This window comes from Salmo salar, chromosome 01 (assembly GCF_965601325.2).
Source record: "Salmo salar chromosome 01, fSalSal1, whole genome shotgun sequence".
NCBI classification, from domain to species: Eukaryota; Metazoa; Chordata; class Actinopteri; order Salmoniformes; family Salmonidae; genus Salmo; species Salmo salar.
Window position 1 is genome coordinate 83120693 of NC_138291.1, and position 22034 is coordinate 83142726.

At 39.8% G+C, this 22034-nt stretch overlaps 1 protein-coding gene across 3 annotated transcripts in view; it reads left to right on the forward strand.

Annotated features, from left to right (window-relative positions):
* Positions 1–22034, forward strand: part of ankfn1a (ankyrin repeat and fibronectin type III domain containing 1a) — a 234714-nt gene that overhangs the window by 26641 nt on the left and 186039 nt on the right. The window lies entirely within an intron of this gene.

The following is a 22034-nucleotide window of genomic DNA, read 5'->3' on the forward strand; positions in this document are numbered from 1 at the left end:
AGCGAGCCCGTGATGCCTGGGCTATGTACTTAGAATATTGCAAAATGTGCTTTCACCAAAAAGCTATTTTAAAATCGGACATATCGAGTGCATAGAGGAGGTCTGTATCTATAATTCTTAAAATAATTGTTATGCTTTTTGTGAACGTTTATCGTGAGTAATTTAGTAAAATGTTAGCGAATTCCCCGGAAGTTTGCGGGGGGTATGCTAGTTCTGAACGTCACATGCTAATGTAAAAAGCTGGTTTTTGATATAAATATGAACTTGATTGAACAAAACATGCATGTATTGTATAACATAATGTCCTAGGGTTGTCATCTGATGAAGATCATCAAAGGTGAGTGCTGCATTTAGCTGTCTTCTGGGTTTTGGTGACATTATATGCTGGCTTGAAAAATGGGTGTCTGATTATTTCTGGCTTGGTACTCTGCTGACATAATCTAATGTTTTGCTTTCGTTGTAAAGCCTTTTTGAAATCGGACAGTGTGGTTAGATTAACGAGAGTCTTGTCTTTAAATGGCTGTAAAATAGTCATATGTTTGAGAAATTGAAGTAATAGGATTTTTAAGGTTTTGAAAATCGCGCCACAGGCTGGCAGTGGCTGTTACGTAGGTGGGACGCAAGCGCCTAGCCCATAGAGGTTAACAAGTGATTAGACTGTTAGCTTCCTTCCCATCCTTCCCCTGCTGATGGCTGAAGCACAGCCTGAGTCCCATTAGATGCGACTGCTTTGGCACTTTACAGTCTGTCTCTCTGCATGGCAGGAGTAGAGGAAGGATGGGGGAGAATAGCAGAGATTGAGGGAGTAGAGGAGGCTAAGAGATGGTGGGAGAAGAGAGGAGGCAGACATGGAGGGAGAGGAAGAAAGATGGAGGGAGAGGCGAGGAAGAAGAGAGATGTAGGGAGAGGGGAGAACTAAATGGATGGAGACTGGAGAGTCACTTTTTTTATGCAGACAATCTCGCTTTTCCCATCTCTCTTTTCAGTTAGCTCTCCTATTCTCTCATGGTACACTTTGTCATTATCTTTCTCTTTTGTCAGAATCTCCTCTTTCCTGTCGGTTTTTCTTCCCTGTCAGAATCTCCTCTTTCCTGTCGGTTTCTCTTCACTTCCAGAATCTCTAATTTGCTCTCTTCTCTCTTGCTCTTTTTTGTTAATATCTTCCTTTCCCCTCTCTCTCTTCACTCTATACCCACATCTTTCATTCTCTTTGTCTCTTTGTCAGCATCTCTTCCTCTCTTTCTCTCCCCCCTTGCTGCCTCTACTTTTTTCTCCCTTTCCTCGATAATTTCTCCCCTCGCTCCCTTTCTCCTTTGTCGGTCACATCCCTCTCTCCCTTGCTAGACCCCCAGCTGTGATGGCTCTGGAGTAGCAACAGTTGTCATGGAAACCATCCTCTTAGCTCATTACCATGCGTCAGGTTTTGTTTGATTGTTTTTACTTCCTGTTTTCCCCTAATTATACGGCAGCATAGGAAGTGTTCTAGTGGTCTGGAGCGGTCCTCAGTGTTCCACTGCCAGGAAAACATTAGGTATATAATGTTTTTGTTTGCTAATACATGATTTGAAAGCATTGAAATAATTTCAGAACGTTCTGAATGATTTATGAATAATTTCAAGGATGAATTACATTTCAGAACTTTCAGAATAATTTAAAGGATACATTTGCATTTACATTTTAGTCATTAAGCAGATGATCTTATCCAGAGTGACTTACTTAGTGAATTCATCTTAAAGGGCAATTCTGCCACTTTTCAACCTCACATTCAGTATACCGGTGTCTACATTTGTGAAAATGGCCCGTTTCCATGATCTGTGGTTAAAAAGATAAGAAGGTCCTAAAAAAAGGTTTCTGTGACATCACAGGGTAGAATTAAAAGTAAGAAACTGTGATTTAAAAATGTGCCGTTGTCACATATGTATAAACTGGTATTCTGCTGGACATAATGAACATGAGGTTGAAAATTTGTGGGATTGTCCTTTTAAGGTAGCTAGGTAAGACAACCACATGTCACATCACACATACAGTTGAAGTCGGAAGTTTACATACACTTATGTTGGAGTCATTAAACCTCGTTTTTTCAACCACTCCACAAATTTCTTGTTAACAAACTATAGTTTTGGCAAGTCGGTTAGGACATCTACTTTGTGCATGACACAAGTAATTTTTCCAATAATTGTTTACAGACAGATTATTTCACTTATAATTCACTGTGTCACAATTCCAGTGGGTCAGAAGTTTACATACACTAAGTTGACTGTTCCTTTAAACAGCTTGGAAAATTCCAGAAAATGATGTCATGGCTTTAGAAGCTTCTGGTATGCTAATTGGCATAATTTGAGTCAATTGGAGGTGTACCTGTGGATGTATTTCAAGGCCTACCTTCAAACTCAGTGCCTCTATGCTTGACATCAGGGAAAATCAAAAGAAATCAACCGAGACCTCAGAGAAAAACTGTAGACCTCCACTAGTCTGGTTCATCCTTGGGAGCAATTTCCAAATGCCTGAAGGTACCACGTTCATCTGTACAAACAATAGTACGCAAGTATAAACACCATGGGACCTCGCAGCCGTCATACCGCTCAGGAAGGAGACGTGTTCTGTCTCCTAGAGATGAACGTACTTCGGTGCGAAAAGTGCAAATCAATCTCAGAACAACAGCAAAGGACCTTGTGAAAATGCTGGCGGGAACCAGTACAAAGGATCTGTATCCACAGTAAAATGAGTCCTATTTCGACACAACCTCAAAGGCCACTCAGCAAGGAAGAAGCCACTGCTCCAAAACCGCCATAAAAAAGCCAGACTACGGTTTGCAACTGCACATGGGGACAAATATCATACTTTTTGGAGAAATGTCCTCTGGTCTGATGAAACAAAAATAGAACTGTTTGGCCATAATGACCATTGTTATGTTTGGAGGGAAAAGGGGGATGCTTGCAAGCCGAAGAACACCATCCCAACCGTGAAGCACGGGGGTGGTAGCATCATGTTGTGGGGGTACTTTGCTGCAGGAGGGACTCGTGCACTTCACAAAATAGATGACATCATGAGGGAGGAAAATTAAGTAGATATATTGAAGCAACATCTCAAGACATCTGTCAGGAAGTTAAAGCTTGGTCGCAAATGGGTCTTCCAAATGGACAATGACCCCAAGCATACTTCAAAAGTTGTGGCAAAATGGCTTAAGGACAACAAAGTCAAGGTATTGGAGTGGCCATCACAGAGCCCTGACCTCAATCCTATAGAAAATGTATGGGCAGAACTGAAAAAGCGTGTGCGAGCAAGGAGGCCAACCAACCTGACTCAGTTACACCAGCTTTGTCAGGAGGAATGGGCCAAAATTCACCCGACTTATTGTGGAAGCTTGTGGAAGGCTACCCAAAACGTTTGACCCAAGTTAAACAATTTAAGGCAATGCTACCAAATACTAATTGAGTGCATGTACATTTCTGACCCACTGGGAATGTGATGAAAGAAATAAAATCTGAAATAAATTATTCTCTCTACTATTATTCAGACATTTCACAATCTTAAAATGAAGTGGTGAACCTAACTGACCTAAGACAGGGAATTCTTTACTTGGATATAATGTCAGGAATTGTGAAAAACTGAGTTTAAATGTATTTAGCTAAGGTGTATGTTAACTTCCGACTTCAACTGTATCAGTAAGATCTTTCAGATACAAAGGCCCAAATGACTGGAATAATTTACCTATAGAAATAAGTGCATTAAAATCAGACAATGAATTTAAGAAAGCCCTTTTCAAATGTTAAGAACAAACTGTTTGTGTTTTGAACTAATAGAAACATCACAATGTGATGACATTTGTAAATATGTAGTTACAGTGCCTTCAGAAAGTATTCATACAGCTTGACTAATTCCACATTTTTTTGTGTTACTGCCTGAATTCAAAATGGATGAAATATATATTTTTCTATCATCCATCTACACACAATACCCCATAATGACAAATGAAAACAATTTTGCAAAGTGATTGAAATTTGAGTCGTCTTGGGTATGTCTGTATCGGCTTTGGACATCTGGATTTGGGGATTTTCTCCCATTTTTCCTTGCAGATTTTTTCGCTCTGTTAAATTACATGTGGAGTGGCAGTGAACAGCAATCTTCAAGTCTTTCCACAGATTTCCAATGGGATTCAAGTCTGGGCTTTGGCTGGACCCGGACCAAGGTCTTTCTTGCCCGGTTGCTCAGTTTGGTTGGACGGCCAGCTCTGGGTAGTTCCATATTTTTCCACTTCCCAATGATGGAGACCACTGTGCTATTGCTTTCAACAGTCTATAAATTGTTTTATGCACTTCCCCAGAAATATGCCTCATCACAATTAAATCTCGGAGATTGACAGATAGTTGGGACGTCATGGTATAGTTTCTGCTCTGACATGCACTTCTGACATGCAAGCTTCTTCTTCTTCTTCTTCTTCTTCTTCTTCAGTGAGGTTTAGTGGTGGTTTGCATCCAATATGTTGCATTACCGCCCCCAACTGAACTATTGTATAGATCCATTACACTTTGTGATACAAAATGGGAAAGGGGAACTGAAAAAAATAAACATATTTTAATTACTCTACCAATTAAACCTATACTCATTAAAACCCGGCACCTTATTCCACTACTTTAGCCCTATCTGATCCTACCCCTGGCCAACGGGCTGAGACGATGGGACACTACCACTCCACACACCCTGTAACCCTTCTGAAGTCAACTATCGTACACCCAAGTACTTCTCTGCAGCTGCCACCACATCTATTTTCTGTAATTTACATTTCATTTCTGCTGTACAGTTGATAACCATTGCTATGAATGCAACCTTACTGAAGCATGTATCACTCATTGGCCTATTCCTCTGTGCTTGATCTACTATTCACAGGGATCCTTTCAGAATCCCTGACCCTTGACCCATCCTTCTCTACTTTCTTCACCAGCCTCAGCATACGACACCTTCCGCACTACTCTGACTCTAGCCACCTCAACCTGTCTCTCTCGCACCAGACACTTCCGATCCCCACCAACATGTGTACCCCTACAGTTGACACAAGCAACCTTATCCACAGAAACGACACAATCCTCTATCCCATGCCTTTCTGCACACTTCCCACATCTTGGAATCTCTACATACTGCTGCAACATGACCATAAACGTGACACCTGAAATACAGCAGTGGGTTCGGCACAAAAGCTCTAACCGGATAACTGATATATCTTACCATGAATTTGTCAGGTAGAGACTGACTCAAAGCGCAAAAGGACTGACAGTGACTGTTTCACCACGCTCACCACCGGGTCTGCGTTGCACCAAACGGCTGGTGTCACAAACACCAGGAATCTTCAACTTCAATTGCTCCACTTCCACACCTAATGCTACCTCAGAAATCACTCCTTTCAGTGGTGCCTAGTTCCAAAGAAACAGATCTTGACCAAAGTTGCGTCGCACAGAGCATCTGCTCCCTCTCATCTGAAGAAACAAACAAACCTCACAAGTCCACTTCGGGTTACCTTCACCGACTCAACAGCACCCACCATCCTTTCCACCCAACTTGAAACTACCCATGAATCAGCCAAAAGGCCTGCTTCCACCCTCTTCAAAATTCTCATTCCTACTGGGCCAAACATATCTTTATCATAATCATGTCCATCAATTCAAGGCTCGGGCTCCGAGCCCCTCACAACACCTTCTACCCCTTTCATTTCACCTCCAGAATTCGAACTGGCATCTGGCTCACTCTGTTTGAACTTGACACCAATCTTCCTCGACATACCCTCTCCCTTGTTATTGCTAGCTTCAACAGATTCAAACCCATCTTCTGCCTCCCTCATTCTTTTCAACCTCCTCTCTTTCCTTCCAAGCCTCCTCCCTTAACCAATTACCCGATTCCTTCTGAAAAATATTACATTTTTCCATGCCACAATCTATTTTTAGCCTCCTCGAGAGACATGCTAAGCCCTGTACTCCCTCCACTTCAAACACTCATCATTAGTTCGAAGCATGTTCAATTGGATTAGTTGTTTTCTCTCTGACATGCACTGTCAACTGTGGGAACTTATATAGACAGGTGTGCTTCTTTTTAAATAATTTCCTAACAATTTAATTGGCCACAGGTAGGGCTGTTGCGGTTACCGTATTACCGCCACACCGGCAATCACGAGTCATGAAGGCAGTCAAATTCCACGTGACCGTTTAGTCACGGTAATTAGACTTCTCCAAGCTCTGATGCTGCTGATGGTCATTAGTAGCCTACCAAACTTGCTAACTGCCTGGTACTCAGCACTCTACTGTCCCTCTAATCACTCTGACATCAATGCAAATGTAATCAAAAATCGAATCCAACACTTCATGAGAGCTCATGAGCTCATGTTGTGCAACATTTCTATAAGCTATGCAATTGCAGGAGAAAACAGAGTGATGGCCTCTATTAAAAGAGTAGGATCCCATCAGCTTTCTATAGGCTAGGCCTACTATATTTATTTCTCAACTTTCCTAATATTAAGCACATTGCTTATCTTTACAACAGGAGTATAGCCTACCTGGCTGCCATGAAAAGGAATCACGAGAAAGCGCCCTCCATTCGCTATTTAAATGCATAGATGACATGTATTTTTTTCCACTGCCCCTGTTTAGAGACAGGTGCATGATAATGGTCCATTCTGAATCAATACAAATGTCACACATATATTATTTAGTATATGTAAAGACAAGATTAAAGCAAGAATAATCTGATGGGTGACAATATTAGCTTATCACTTGTGAATTAAGTTGCAGTTGCGTCCCCGATGTGTCTGTCTTTACTTGTAGCCTGTGAGAAAAAAACAATCACATGATGGAGAGCGCGCAGCACTCAGGGAGAAGGGCACAACAAACGCATGGATTTTTTTTTGGGTGCATTACAGCCGAAAAGACGATACCGCCGTGAAATTCAAAGCATTATCAAGTGCTTGTCAAATTGTGAATGAGAGACTAATGAAGTGTATACAGCCTGCGCAAAAAAACAAAGCAGAGCTCATGCCTTTCAAGTGACTTTTTTTCAAATCATCATTAGTTGCATCACGCAGCCTTAAAATCTATACAAAAAAATCTAAACATATAGCCCAATGTTTGTAGAACAACTAAAGTTACATTAATAACTCTAAATTAAGCATATAGGAATACCTATTTCTTTGTTAACCGCTCAACACAGAATAGCTGCATGTGCTCACTCCCTCAGATCATTTGAAGAAAATATTAATATTTTATTCAGCTTGGTTCAATTGTATTCTTCATACTATAAAATAATGCCATGGAATTCTAAGCAAATCTTGCCTGCTAAATGAGCTAGTGTAGCCCACAGCCATTTGGCATAGCCGCATTAGGACCTAACATAAGGAAAACTCAGAGTATACTATTCTGTTCTTCTGAAATAGACTACATTTTCTTCATACCATGCTTCTTTAGACCTGTCTAAAATAAATAATGGATTTATTGTGAAGGTATAGGCTATAATACATGGATTTATTCGACTTTTTCAAATGTAGGTGTTCCAAAGGTCTGCATCAGTGGCTTGTAGTCTGTGTGAAAGTCAAGAGATGCAGAATGTGTTTGTTAATTAATGGTAAATTACAGTGAGATCGACAGTTATTTGCTCGACAATCACTGGCTGACTAAAGTTTGTGACCGCCCTAGCCACAGGTGCTATTGGATGCACCTGAGCTCAGTTTGGAGTGTCATAGTAAAGGGGTGAGAATAATACAGTACCAGTCAAACGTTTGGACACACCCACTCATTCAATGGTTTTTCTTTATTTTTACTATTTTCTACATTTTAGAATAATAGTGAAGACATCAAAACTATGAAATAACGCATATGGAATCATGTAGTAACCAAAAAAGTGTTAACCTGTTAGGGCTAGGGGGCAGTATTGACACGGCTGGATAAAAAAACATACCCGATTTAATCTGGTTACCACTCCTACCCAGTAACTAGAATATGCATATACTTATTACATATGGATAGAAAACACCCTAAATTTTCTAAAACTGTTTGAATGGTGTCTGTGAGTATAACAGAACTCATTTGGCAGGCAAAACCCTGAGACATTTTCTGACAGGAAGTGGATACCTGATGTGTTGTATTACCTTTAAACCTATCCCATTGAAAAACACAGGGGCTGAGGAATATTTTGGCACTTCCTATTGCTTCCACTAGATGTCACCAGCCTTTACAAAGTGTTTTGAGTCTTCTGGAGGGAGATCTGACCGAACAAGAGCCATGGAACGATGATGGCCCATTAGACACCTGGCGCGCGAGTTCATGTTGGGTACCCTCGTTCCAATACGTTATAAAAGAGTATGCATTCGTCCACCTTGAATATTATTCATGTTCTGGTTAAAAAAGGCCCTAATGATTTATGCTATACAACGTTTGACATGTTTGAACGAACGTAAATATATGTTTTCCCCTCGTTCATGACGAGAAGTCCGGCTGGCTTAGATCATGTGCTAACAAGACGGAGATTTTTGGACATAAATGATGAGCTTTTTTGAACAAAACTACATTCGTTATGGACCTGTGATACCTGGAAGTGACATCTGATGAAGAGAATCAAAGGTAATGGATTATTTACATAGTATTTTCGATTTTAGATCTCCCCAACATGACGTCTAGTCTGTATCGCAACGCGTATTTTTCTGGGCGCAGTGCTCAGATTATTGCAAAGTGTGATTTCCCAGTAAGGTTATTTTTAAATCTGGCAAGTTGATTGCGTTCAAGAGATGTAAATCTATAATTCTTTAAATGACAATATAATATTTTACCAATGTTTTCTAATTTTAATTATTTAATTAGTGGTGCTGACTTGACTGCCGGTTATTGGAGGGAAACGATTTCCTCAACATCAATTTCATAGTAAAACGCTGTTTTTGGATATAAATATGAACTTGATAGAACTAAAAATGCATGCATTGTCTAACATAATGTCCTAGGAGTGTCATCTGATGGAGATTGTAAAAGGTTAGTGCATAATTTTAGCTGGTTTTATGGTTTTGGTGACCCTGTCTTTGAATTGACAAAACATTACACACAACTCTTGTAAATGTACTGTCCTAACATACTCTAAATTTATGCTTTCGCCGTAAAACCTTTTTGAAATCGTAAAACGTGGTTAGATTAAGGAGATGTTTATCTTTCAAAGGGTGTAAAATAGTTGTATGTTTGAAAAATTTGAATTTTGACATTTATTTGGATTCAAATTTGCCGCTCTTGAAATGCACCTGCTGTTGATGGAGTGCACCACGGGTGGCACGCTAGCGTCCCACCTAGCCCATAGAGGTTAAACAAATCAAAATATATTTTATATTTGAGATTTTTCTAAGTAGCCACCATTTGCCTTGATGACAGCTTTGCACACTCTTGGCATTCCCTCAACTAGCTTCATGAGGAATGCTTTTCCAACAGTCTTGAAGGAGTTTCCACATATGCTGAGCCCTTGTTGGCTGCTTTTCCTTCACTATGTTGTCCAACTCATCCCAAACCATCTCAATTGGGTTGAGGTCAGATGATTGTGGAGGCCAGGTCATCTGATACAGCACTCCATCACTCTCCTTGGTCAAATAGCCCTTACACAGCTTGGAGGTGTGTTTTGGATCATTGGATCCTGTTGAAAAACAAATGATAGTCCCACTAAGCGCAAACCAGATGGGATGGCGTATCGCTGCAGAATCATGTGGTAGCCATGCTGGTTAACTTCTATGGGCTAGGTGGGACACAGCCAGTGAAATATCATGGCGGCAAATTCAAAAACTACAAAATGTAGTTTACAGCGAAAGCAAAACATTAGATTATGTTAGGAGAGAACATAGACAAAAATAATCACACAGCCATTTTCCAAGCAAGGACATGTGTCAATAATGCCCAAAACACAGCTAAATGAAGCACTAACCTTTGACGATCTTCATCAGATGACACTCCTAGGACATTATGTTACACAATACATGTATGTTTTGTTCGATAAAGTTCATTACATTTACATTTACATTTTTAGTCATTTAGCAGACGCTCTTATCCAGAGCGACTTACAGTAGTGAATGCATACATTTCATACATTTTTTTTTTTCTGTGCTGGCCCCCCGTGGGAATCGAACCCACAACCCTGGTGTTGCAAACACCATGCTCTACCAACTGAGCTACAGGTTCATATTTATATCCAAAAACAGCATTTTACATTGGTGCGTGATGTTCAGAAAATGTAATCCCACCAAAACGTCCGGTGAATGTGCACATCAATTTACAAAAATACTCATCATAAGCGTTGACAAAATATATAACAATTATTTAAAGAATTATAGATAGACTACCCCTGGATGCAACCGCTGTGTCAGATTTTAAAATATCTTTACAGAGAAAGCACATTTTTCAATATTCTGAGTACATAGCTCAGCCATCACGGTGAGCTATTCAGACACCCGCCAAGTTCGGGGCCACCTAAACTCAGAATTAGTATTCGAAATATTCTCTTACCTTTGCTGATCTTCGTCAGAATGCACTCCCTGGACTGCTACTTCCACAAGAAATGTTGTTTTTGTTCGAAATAATCCATATTTATGTACAAATACCTCCGTTTTGTTCGTGCGTACAGATCACTTATTCAAAGGCATAACGCGCGAGCGTGGAACGAGAGACTAAAAGTCAAAATGTTCCATTACCGTACTTAGAAGCATGTCAAACGCTGTTTAAAATCAATCTTTATGGTATTTTTAATGTAGAATTGCGATAATATTCCAACCGGACAATAGCATATTCATTCAAGAAGAAAAAGAAGGAACGGCGTGCTCGCGTGACTGCGCATATCCAATCCCTTTGTTGCCAGGCAGACCACTCAGTATCTGAGCTCCTATACTCTGCCCAGTGACAGGGGAAGGCTCAAACCACTTTCCCCACATACACTGTAGTTTCGATAGAGAATCAAAAGAAGAACTACAATTCTCAGACTTTTCACTTCCTGCTTGGATTTTTCTCAGGTTTTTGCCTGCCATATGAGTTCTGTTATACTCACAGACACTATTCAAACAGTTTTAGAAACTTCAGAGTGTTTTCTATCCAAATCTACCAATAATATGCATATTCTAGTTTCTGGCCCAGAGTAGTAACCTGTTTAAAATACTGCCACCTAGCCCAGACAGGTTAAGTGTGCCTTGAATTCTAAATAAATCACTGACAGTGTCACCAGCAAAGCACCATCACACCTCCTCCTCCACGCTTCACGGTGAGAACCACACATGCGGAGATCATCCGTTCACCTACTTTGCATCTCATAAAGATTTTCGGTTGGAACCAAAAATGTAAAATCTGAACTCATCAGACCAAAAGACAGATTTCCACCAGTCTAATGTCCATTGCTCGTGTTTCTTGCCCCCAAGCAAGTCTCTTATTATTATTGGTGTCCTTTAGTAGTGGTTTCTTTGCAGCAATTTGATCATGAAGGCCTGATTCACGCAGTCTCCTCTAAACAGTTGATGTTCAGATGTGTCCGTTACTTGATCTCTGAAGCATTTATTTGAGCTGCAATTTCTAAGGCTGGTAACTCTAATGAACTCATCCTCTGCAGCAGAGGTAACTCTGGGTCTTCCTTTCCTGTGGCGGTCCTCATGAGAGCCAGTTTCATCATTGCGCTTGATGTTTTTTGCAACTGCACTTGAAGAAACTTTCAAAGTTCTTGAAATGTTGGGAATTGACTGACCTTCATGTCTTAAAGTAATGATGGACTGTCGTTTCTTTCTGCTTATTTGAGCTGTTCCTGCCATAAAATGGACTTGGTCTTTTACCAAATATGACTATCTTCTGGATACCACCCCTACCTTGTCACAACACAACTGATTGGCTCAAACACATTAAGTTGGAAAGAAATTCCACAAATTAACTTAACAAGGCACATCTGGTAATTGAAATGCATTCCAGGTGACTACCTCATGAACCCTGGAAGGTGTTGGTGTGTCAACTTTTGACCGGTACTGAATATAAATGAGATATTTCTGTATTTCCTGTTCAATAAATTTTTTTGATTTGATTTAAATTAGCAAAAATTTCTAAAAACAACCCCATAATTGTGTGTTGGTGGGTGAGAAATATTTAATGCATTTTTAATTCAGGCTGTAAAATAACAAAATGTGGAATAAGTCAAGGGGTATGAATACTTTCTGAAGGCACTGTATAGATTAGAGGTCGACCGATTATGATTTTCCAACGACAATACCGATACCGATTATTGGAGGCCCCCAAACAACTGCCAATACCAATTAATCGGCTGATTTAAAAATATATATATATTTATTTGTAATAATGACAATTACAACAATACTGAATGAACACTTATTTTAACTTAATATAATACATCAATAAAATCAATTTAGCCTCAAATAAATAATGAAACATGTTCAATTTGGTTTAAATAACGCAAAAACAAAGTGTTGGAGAAGAAAGTAAAAGTGCAATATGTGCCATGTAAAAAAGCTAACGTTTAAGTTCCTTGCTCAGAACATGAGAACATATGAAAGCTGGTGTTTCCTTTTAACATGAGTCGTCAATATTCCCAGGTAAGATGTTTTAGGTTGTAGTTATTATAGGACTATTTCTCTCTATACGATTTGTATTTCATATACCTTTGACTATTGGATGTTCTTATAGGCACTTTAGTATTGCCAGTGTAACAGTATAGCTTCCGTCCCTCTCCTCGCTCCTACCTGGGCTTGAACCAGGAACACATCGACAAAAGCCACCCTCGAAGCAGCGTTACCCATGTAGAGCAAGGGGAAACAACTACTCCAAGTCTCAGAGCGAGTGACGTTTGAAACGCTATTAGCGCGCACCCGGCTAACTAGCTAGCCATTTCACATCGGTTACACCAGCCTCATCTTGGGAGTTGATAGGCTTGAAGTCATAAACAGCGCAATGCATTGCGAAGGGCTGCTGGCAAAACGCACGAAAGTGCTATTTTGAATGAATGCTTACGAGTCTGCTGCTGCCTACCACTGCTCAGTCAGACTGCTCTATCAAATCATAGACTTAATTATAACATAATAACACACAGAAACACGAGCCTTAGGTCATTAATATGGTCGAATCCGGAAACTATCATCTCGAAAACAAAACGTTATTCCTGTTACATTGCACAACCTTCAGTGTTATGTCATAATTACGTACAATTCTGGCAAATTAGTTTGCAACGAGCCAGGCGGCCCAAACTGTTGCATATACCCTGACAGCATGCAATGAACGCAAAATGACACAATTTCACCTGGTTAATATTGCCTGCTAACCTGGATTTCTTTTAGCTAAATATGCAGGTTTAAAAATATATACTTCTGTGTATTGATTTTAAGAAAGGCATTGATGTTTATGGTTAGGTACAGTCGTGCAACGATTGTTTTTTTTCGCAAATGCACTTTTGTTAAATCATCCCTCGTTTGGCGAAGTCGGCTGTCTTTGTTAGGAAGAAATAGTCTTCACAGTTCGCAATGAGCCAGGTGGCCCAAACTGCTGCATATACCCTGACTCTGTTTGCAAGAGAAGTGACACATATTCCCTAGTTAAAAGAAATTCATGTTAGCAGGCAATATTAACTAAATATGCAGGTTTAAAAATATATACTTGTGTATTGATTTTAAGAAAGGCATTGATGTTTATGGTTGGAGCAACGTGTACCTAAGCGATTATATGCAACGCAGGACAGGCTAGATAAACTGGTAATATCATCAACCATGTGTAGTTAACTAGTGATTATGATTGATTGATTGTTTTTTCTAAGATAAGTTTAATGCTAGCTAGCAACTTACCTTGGCTTCTTACTGCATTCGCGTTACCTCGTGGAGTGCAATGTAAAGCAGGTGGTTAGAGCGTTGGACTAGTTAACCGTAAGGTTGCAAGATTGAATCCCTGAGCTGACAAGGTAAAAATCTGTCATTCTGCCCCTGAAAAAGGCAGTTAACCCACCGTTCCTAGACCGTCATTGAAAATAAGAATGTGTTCTTAACTGACTTGCCTAGTTAAATAAAGGTCTAAAAAAAAAAAAAATGGCCAAATCGGTGTCCAAAATTACCGATTTCCGATTGTTATGAAAACTTGAAATCGGCCCTAATTAATCAGCCATTCCGATTAATCGGTCGACCTCTAGTATAGATACTTATTTTTATAAGTTGTATTAGCAGTTGTAGCTGTAGTCTTTATTCGTTTTCGGCCTATTAGTAGTTGTCCAAGGACTTTTTTTATGCTATTCATTTACGTTTTTTATTATTTTTTCATTGTGTTATTATTATTAGACAGTAGTTGCAATATTATTCTTGTTACTAAGTATTCATTTTTTTGGGACACTTAAAAACAACATTCTGCATCTCAAGAGATTTCATCTTGCAAAATTTCTAGTAAGTAAATAAATATCACAGTCATAGTAAGTCAAACTTTTCCTCATTAGCACAGCTATCAGCAAAGTCAGAGGTAGTCATTTAAAACATAAGGTGATGGGGAGGGCTTTCAAAAATCAAAAATTGTCTGGAAAAGAAAGATGTCTACTCTTTATTTGTTGGGGCGGCAGGTAGCCTAGTGGTTAGAGATTTGGCGAGTAACCAAAATGTTGCTAGATCGAATCCCCGAGCTGCCAAGGTAAAAATCTGTCGTTCTGCCACTGTACAAGGCAGTTAACCCACTGTTCCTAGGCTGTCATTGTAAATAAGTATTTGTTCTTAACTGACTTGCCTAGTTAAATATTTTTAAATACTAACTCGTGTCACCTGGACATCTAAATGGCTATTCACAGTAGGACATCTCCCTTTAATTATCCCCAGTACACAGCATGTGGTGAGCAGTATGGGTCACCATGGCGGTGACGGAATCCTATATTTCATTACACTTTATGACTAGCCACCAACCCTGAGCCTGAGGGGTATACTACAAAGCAGGATCAAGGAGTTCGCCAGCTTACTTGCCTAAATGTTCTAAAATAGCCTTTTATTTTTTTGAAAGATAAGCTTGAAATGGGCATGGCCTATCACAACACTTATCTAAGTTTAGCTTTCTTAATGAACAAGACAATCAATAGTTATTTCTGGTTGTTCATCAACGTTAACTGGCTAACTCATTGATTATGCTTTGTAGTATAGGGGAGAGTGTGGTAAGTTGAGCCATTTTTTTAGATTCAGCATCACTCAGTCAAGGGAAATATAGTATTATTTCTAACAAAGATACATTATCTACATACATTTCAGGATGTTGTGTGTCCCTGGAAATAATCAGAATTCATGTAAACATTACAGTTTTGAAAACATAGTTTGTCCAAAAAAAGTGGTCTCTGTGGTAAGTTGAGCCACGTGACAGGGTAAATTAAGCCGCCTGCACATTTCTGTACTGAACTGAATGAGTTAATACCACTATCTTTTTAAAACAATCTCTATCTTTATTTCTCAAACACAATTAAACACAATCACACTCACTTTTTTGTAATTTAATAATTTTAAGCACATTTTAATACAGGCTTAATGCCTAACAAACACTTTGCGCTTTTAACATAGGCCAGGCCCCGTTGTTACCTTCGATCTGAGCAATAATGCCTTGCATTACGTATGGGAAGAAAACACTTTAATTTGCTCAACTTGCCTTTGGCTCAACCATTTGCTCAACGTACCCCATAGCCATTGGCTCAGCTTACCCCAAGGCAACCATTTTGAATATTTTAGCACACACAGCTACAAGGATGCACTTTCATGCTAGGTTTGGACCTCATATTGAAGATTATAGAGACCCCAACTGGTGTATAGAATAATCTTAACATGATCTACTTTGGTTTAGATACAAGCTGTTTTTTGGATCTATCTTGCCTACCACTTTTTCCATGTGGTTTCTTTCTTTGCAGACTCCATTAACCTGTTGTGGCTAGCGGAACCCCTCGACAATATCTGGTGAAATCGCAGAGCGCAAAATTATTTTTGTTGTTGTTGAAATATTTAACTTTCATACATTCAAGTGCAATACACCAAATTAAAGCTTAACTTCTTGTTAATCCAACCACGGTGTCCGATTTCAAAAAGGCTTTATGGCGAAAGCATACCTTGTGATTATGTTAGGTCAGTGCCTAGTCACAAAAAAACATACAGACATTTTCCAGCCAAAGAGAGGAGTCCCAAAAAGCAGAAATAGAGATAAAATTAATCACTAACCTTTGATCTTCATCAGATGGCAGTCATAGGACTTTATGTTACACAATACATGTATGTTTTGTTCGATAAAGTTCATATTTATATCCAAAAATCTCAGTTTTCATTGGCGCGTTACGTTCAGTAATGTTTTGCCTACAAAACATCCGGTGATTTTGATGAAAGATACAAGTGTTAAGCATAGAATTAAAGATAAACTTCTCCTTAATGCAACTGCTGGGTCAGATTTCCAAAAAGCTTTACGACGAAAGCACACCTTGCAATAATCTGAGTACAGCGCTCAGCCACTAAAACAAGCCATACAGATACCCGCCATGTTGTGGAGTCAACAAAAGTGAGAAATAGCATTATAAATATTCACTTACCTTTGATGATCTTCATCGGAATGCACTCCCAGGAATCCCAGTTCCACAATAAATGTTTGTTTTGGTTCGATAAAGTCCATATTTATGTCCAAATACCTCCTTTTTGTTCGCGTGTTCAGTTCACTATTCCAAATGCACAATGCGCGAGCACTAAGTTCAGACGAAAAGTAAAAAAAAGTTCCATTACAGTTCGTAGAAACATGTCAAACGATGTATAGAATCAATCTTTAGGATGTTTTTATCATAAATCTTCAATAATATTCCATCCAGACAATTATTTTGTCTTTAGAAATGAAAGGGAACGCAGTTCGTGCTCACGGCTGCGCGTGAGACTTAGCTCATGGCATTCTGCCAGACCCCTGATTCAAACAGCTCTTATTCTCTCCCCCTTCACAGTAGAAGCCTGAAACAACGTTCTAAAGACTGTTGACATCTAGTGGAGGCCTTAGGAAGTGCAATCTGACCCCACAGACACTGTATATTGGATAGGCAATCACTTGACAAACTACAAACCTCAGATTTCCCACTTCCTGGTTGGATTTTTCTCAGGTTTTCGCCTGCCATATGAGTTCTGTTATACTCACAGACATCATTCAAACAGTTTTGGAAACGTCAGAGTGTTTTCTATACAAATCTAATAATATGCATATCTTAGCTTCTGGGCCTGAGTAGCAGGCAGTTTACTCTGGGCATGCTTTTCATCCGAACGTGAAAATACTGCCCCCTATCCCAAACAGGTTAAATGATGACCTCTTCCTAAGTGTTTGGTGAAATTATACATTTTGTGTATGGTTTCCTAGAAAGGGTAGCTCAATTTACCATTTTGCTCAACATACCCCACTCTCCCATACCCCTCTGAAAAGCTACAGACTGGTATTCAATTAACTAACCAATGACTTGAAAAGCATTTCATTTAGTGAAATCAGTTGTGTTAATGCTGTGCTGGAACAAAAGCCTGCACCCCTGAAGAAGATACTGGTCATGAGGTATTGGTTCCCCCAGCCCCTCCAGACTGTACTTTAGAAACTACCTAGCCTTATGTAAGACTAGAGCACCTGTTAACTGTCATATGATGACGGATGGTCTTGAATTACAGGGGCCTCTGATGAGTAGTGTTGCCTACCAGTGTGGTCTGTAGAACTCTCTACTGCAACAACAACAACAACAACAACACACACACACGTCTGGAGAGCTCTCTATAGCAACAACACACACACACACACACACACACACACACACACACACACTTGTCTGGAGAGCTCTCTGCATCAACAACACACACACACACACACACACACACACACAGCACAGCACACAGCACACACACACACACACACACACACACACACACACACACACACACACACACACACACATTTGTCTGGAGAGCTCTCTAGAGCAGTATACATACCAACCAGAGATGTATAGGAAAAAACACACTGCAAAGACTAACGACTAAAAGCAGATGTATCACTAGCCACTTTAAACAATGCCACTTTATACAATGTTTACATACCCTACATTACTCTTCTCATCTCATGTATATGCTATACTCTATACCATCTACTGCATCTTGCCTATGCCGTTCGCCCATCACTCATTCATATATTTTGATGTACATATTCTTATTCATTCCTTTACACTTGTGTGTATAAGGTAGTTGTTGTGAAATTGTTAGGTTAGATTACTTGTTAGATATTACTGCATGGTCGGAACTAGAAGCACAAGCATTTCGCTACACTCGCATTAACATCTGCTAACCATGTGTATGTGACAAATAAAATTTGATTTGATTTGAGATGTTGGCCGCAATCTGTCAGCGATCACCTGCGGGGTGTCAACGCCACCCACTGCTTTTAACTATAGTTCTCACAGCCTCTATTGTACTCTAGTGTAAAGCACATGATAGTCACTTGAGTATATAGAATGAGTTTACATTACATTTTACTAATTTAGCAGACACTCTTATCCAGAGCGACTTACAGGAGTGAATGCATACATTCTGGTACTGGTCCCCCGGGAATTGATCCCACAACCCTGGCGTTGCAAGTGCCAGATGATACTTTATTTGGATAGTCCATCTGTAGACTATCAGTAACATTTCCACTAACCCTACTAACCCTAACCCTACCTCCAACCCTAACCTTAACCCTTACCCTAGCCCTAAACATGACCCATACCCTAACCCTAATTCTAAACCTTACCGTAACGTTAGCAAGCAGTTGCTTATCAACAAATAGTTTGTTGATTTTATGAGATGAAAAATCCAGACTATCCAAATAAAGTGTGACTAAACTGGGTGTTAAGTGTCCATTTTAAAGTTAAGCAAAGTATATTTAAGTATAGGAATTGTATAGGGTTTTATTTTTATTTTGTATCTTACTACTATAAAATATGAATTATTATGTGTAATACCCACTATATTGCAATGAACAGAGTGTCTGTGGGATTTGGGTTGGGCGGTAAACCGTTAAAAAAAAGATAGCGGTATTCATTCAAGCTCTGGTTTGAGTTTTTAATGGACATTCTATAACGGTATTTTCATGATTTAATATATTTTTTACATTAAATAATTCACTAATGACTAAAACAATTATAGCAATCAATCCATTTTTATCACCAATAAGAAGTTGCTAACAGCTGAGTACTGATCCAGCAGATACATTCTCAGGATACAGACACTGTGAGACATAAAAGCTCAGACAGGTCAAATGGTGCCTTACCACCACCAACAGCACTGGTGTTGAAATTACATTTAGAATTAGAAGCTAGGTACTAGCTAGTGTGTACTACAGCTAGTGTGTACTACAGTTAGTGTGTACTACAGCTAGTGTGTACAAGCTAGCTAGTGTGTACCAGGCTGCTAGATAGCTAATGTGCACTAGCTTGGGTACTAGCTAGCTAGTGTAAACGTGCTAACTAGCTAGTGTGTAATAGCTACACAGATAGAACAATGAGACCGATATTTCACCGGATGTATAAATGTGAAGCATCCGCTTAGCGTTTCCACTCACTACCAAATATGGTAGCAAATTTTCTCATCGATGAAACTTTTGATCTCAATACAGTTTTCTGTTCCCAAAACTAGAATCTGTTTTGAGCAGAGTGGACTAAGTTTTGTAGACTTTGCCCATTTGCCAAAGTTGTAAGAAATTGCACTGTTTAGAAGGATTGCAAATTGAGTTATTGCACACGCGCACTTCACAGAGTAGGCGTTCCCCAATGGAAATATAGGGAACGGAAATATGCAGATACATGTCATAACAGGCAAATAGGATCTCGCTTGCTTGTGCTTGGCTCTGCCCACCTCCTTGCTTGTTCTGCCCATTATGACTAATTTGTTCCCATTGGAAACGACAGGCTGTGGTCTATCTTGGTTTACTTATAAAAATCTTTGCTAGCTGCACAAGCAACAGTGGTTAACATAACGGCCTGGGCAAGAGCTAGTGCGCCGACTGGTATGTGCGTAGTACGCTGATGCCCTGGAACAAAGCTACTGACTCAGGCGACCAACAAATGTGCGCACATACTGTACCATCTGATACGCATGCGCTTTGAGGTTTGCAGAACAGACAGCCTCAGCGTGCATAATCTGCAGCTGGACATTTTCTAGGATGACAAGTCAACAACTTCGGGAGGGCAAGCTTGCCAAATAGACCCCTGGAAATCGGCCGACTACTCCTAGTGGCGAATGTAAGATCTGCAATTGAAGCCGAAAAAGAAACAGTCAGGATAATTATTCTAATAAAATATATTTTGTACAATTATTTTTACAAAATAGAGGCATACAAAGACAAAAGAAACGTGACAGTGGGTAGACAATAACAAATTAGTGCAGGAAATTAAGAAATGTTTGAAAATGATGCAATTGAATGCTTGAAGTGAACAAATAACTGTGCAAATGGAAACCATTGCTCGAGTACCGGAGTTTGAGGCTACAAAATAGGATTTTGATTCCTACTTAATGTTCTACAAATAGGACTAGTTCACTGTCAGTTTTGTGCTCCTATTATTTTGGGTTGAAGTTTGGTTGAACAGTATAAAGCAATCAGAATGGAGAAAGCCCACTAAAACCACTTCGATTTTCATTTGTTGCCATGAACTACCAATAAAGCATATTTAGAACTTTTATTATTCAGAAACGCCAAATACCGTCCTACCTTCAAAAAAGAGAAAAATACTGTGATATGATATTTTGTACATATTGGCCAGACGTATGTGGGATATCCTTAAGTCTGAGCTAATATTGGCTTTGAATGGTAGTTCTAATAATAAAAGGGTGGCGTATAGGCTGAATGAGGCCTTCATGCAGATTTAATGGGCTGGTTAGGGCTTCTGTCATTCTGCCAGTACAGAGCTGCTCTCAGGTGTTGAGCTAGCCCATGAGACGAGCCTGATACATTCTACTGCAGACACACACACACACGCTTGTGTGCACGCAGACACACACACACACGCTTACGCTCACGTGCACACACACACCCACACTCGCGTGCACACAGACACACACAGACACACGCTTGCATGCACACATACATACACACACAACCGTATCTGTATGTTTATCACATTTATCACATAAACATACTCACACACTCGCAACAGCCGACAGACAAACACAGTGAGCAGAGTGAAAAATGAAACCGCCTCACCTGAGAAAGTTGAAGGAGGGAAGAGAGAAGGACAGCAGATTTGTGCGTGTGTGACATCTCTTCATAATGTCTAAAGTATAATTATTTTTCTATTAGTCTGGTATGAAGTCTCTTGACTTTGATCATGTTTTCTGTCTGAGTACACCAGCTTAAAAGTGTGCTAGTGTCTGCTGAGTTTGAGTGTATATGTGTGTATGGGATGATCTCACTTGCGTACTCCTCGCATCCTCTCATCTCGCCGCCTCCACATACCATATTTGAGGAGAAGGTCAGAGGGGAGGGACCTCTGGCATTCTCATCCAATGAGTTTTGAGGAGGAGACAAGGAGAGAGGACGCAAGGAGTATGCAATTGATATTGTTCCTGTGTGTGTGTGTATAGGTGTGCGTGCTTGTTTGTGTCACACACACACACACACACACACACACACACACACACACACACACACACACACACACACACACACACACACACACACACACACACACACACACACACACACACAACAGCAGACAGACACACTGAGCAGAGAGAAAGATGAAACCGCCTCACCTGACAGCTGGGAAGAGAGGAGGACAGCAGATTAAATGTGTGTGTGTGTGTTTGAGGTGTTTGCTTGTGATTGCACATATCTTTGAGGTGACCAGAGACCAGTTAAGTTTTGTTTGTTTGCAGACAAAGTGAGACTATTAATCCTGGTGTTCTATCTAAGACGGTGCCAAAGGAGCAATTCACTCCCACACAATATGTTCACTTGTATTCCTTCAGTTCTTTCCTTTTCTCTTTCTCTCTAATTGTCTATTGATCTCTATATATTTTCTTTTTGTGTGCC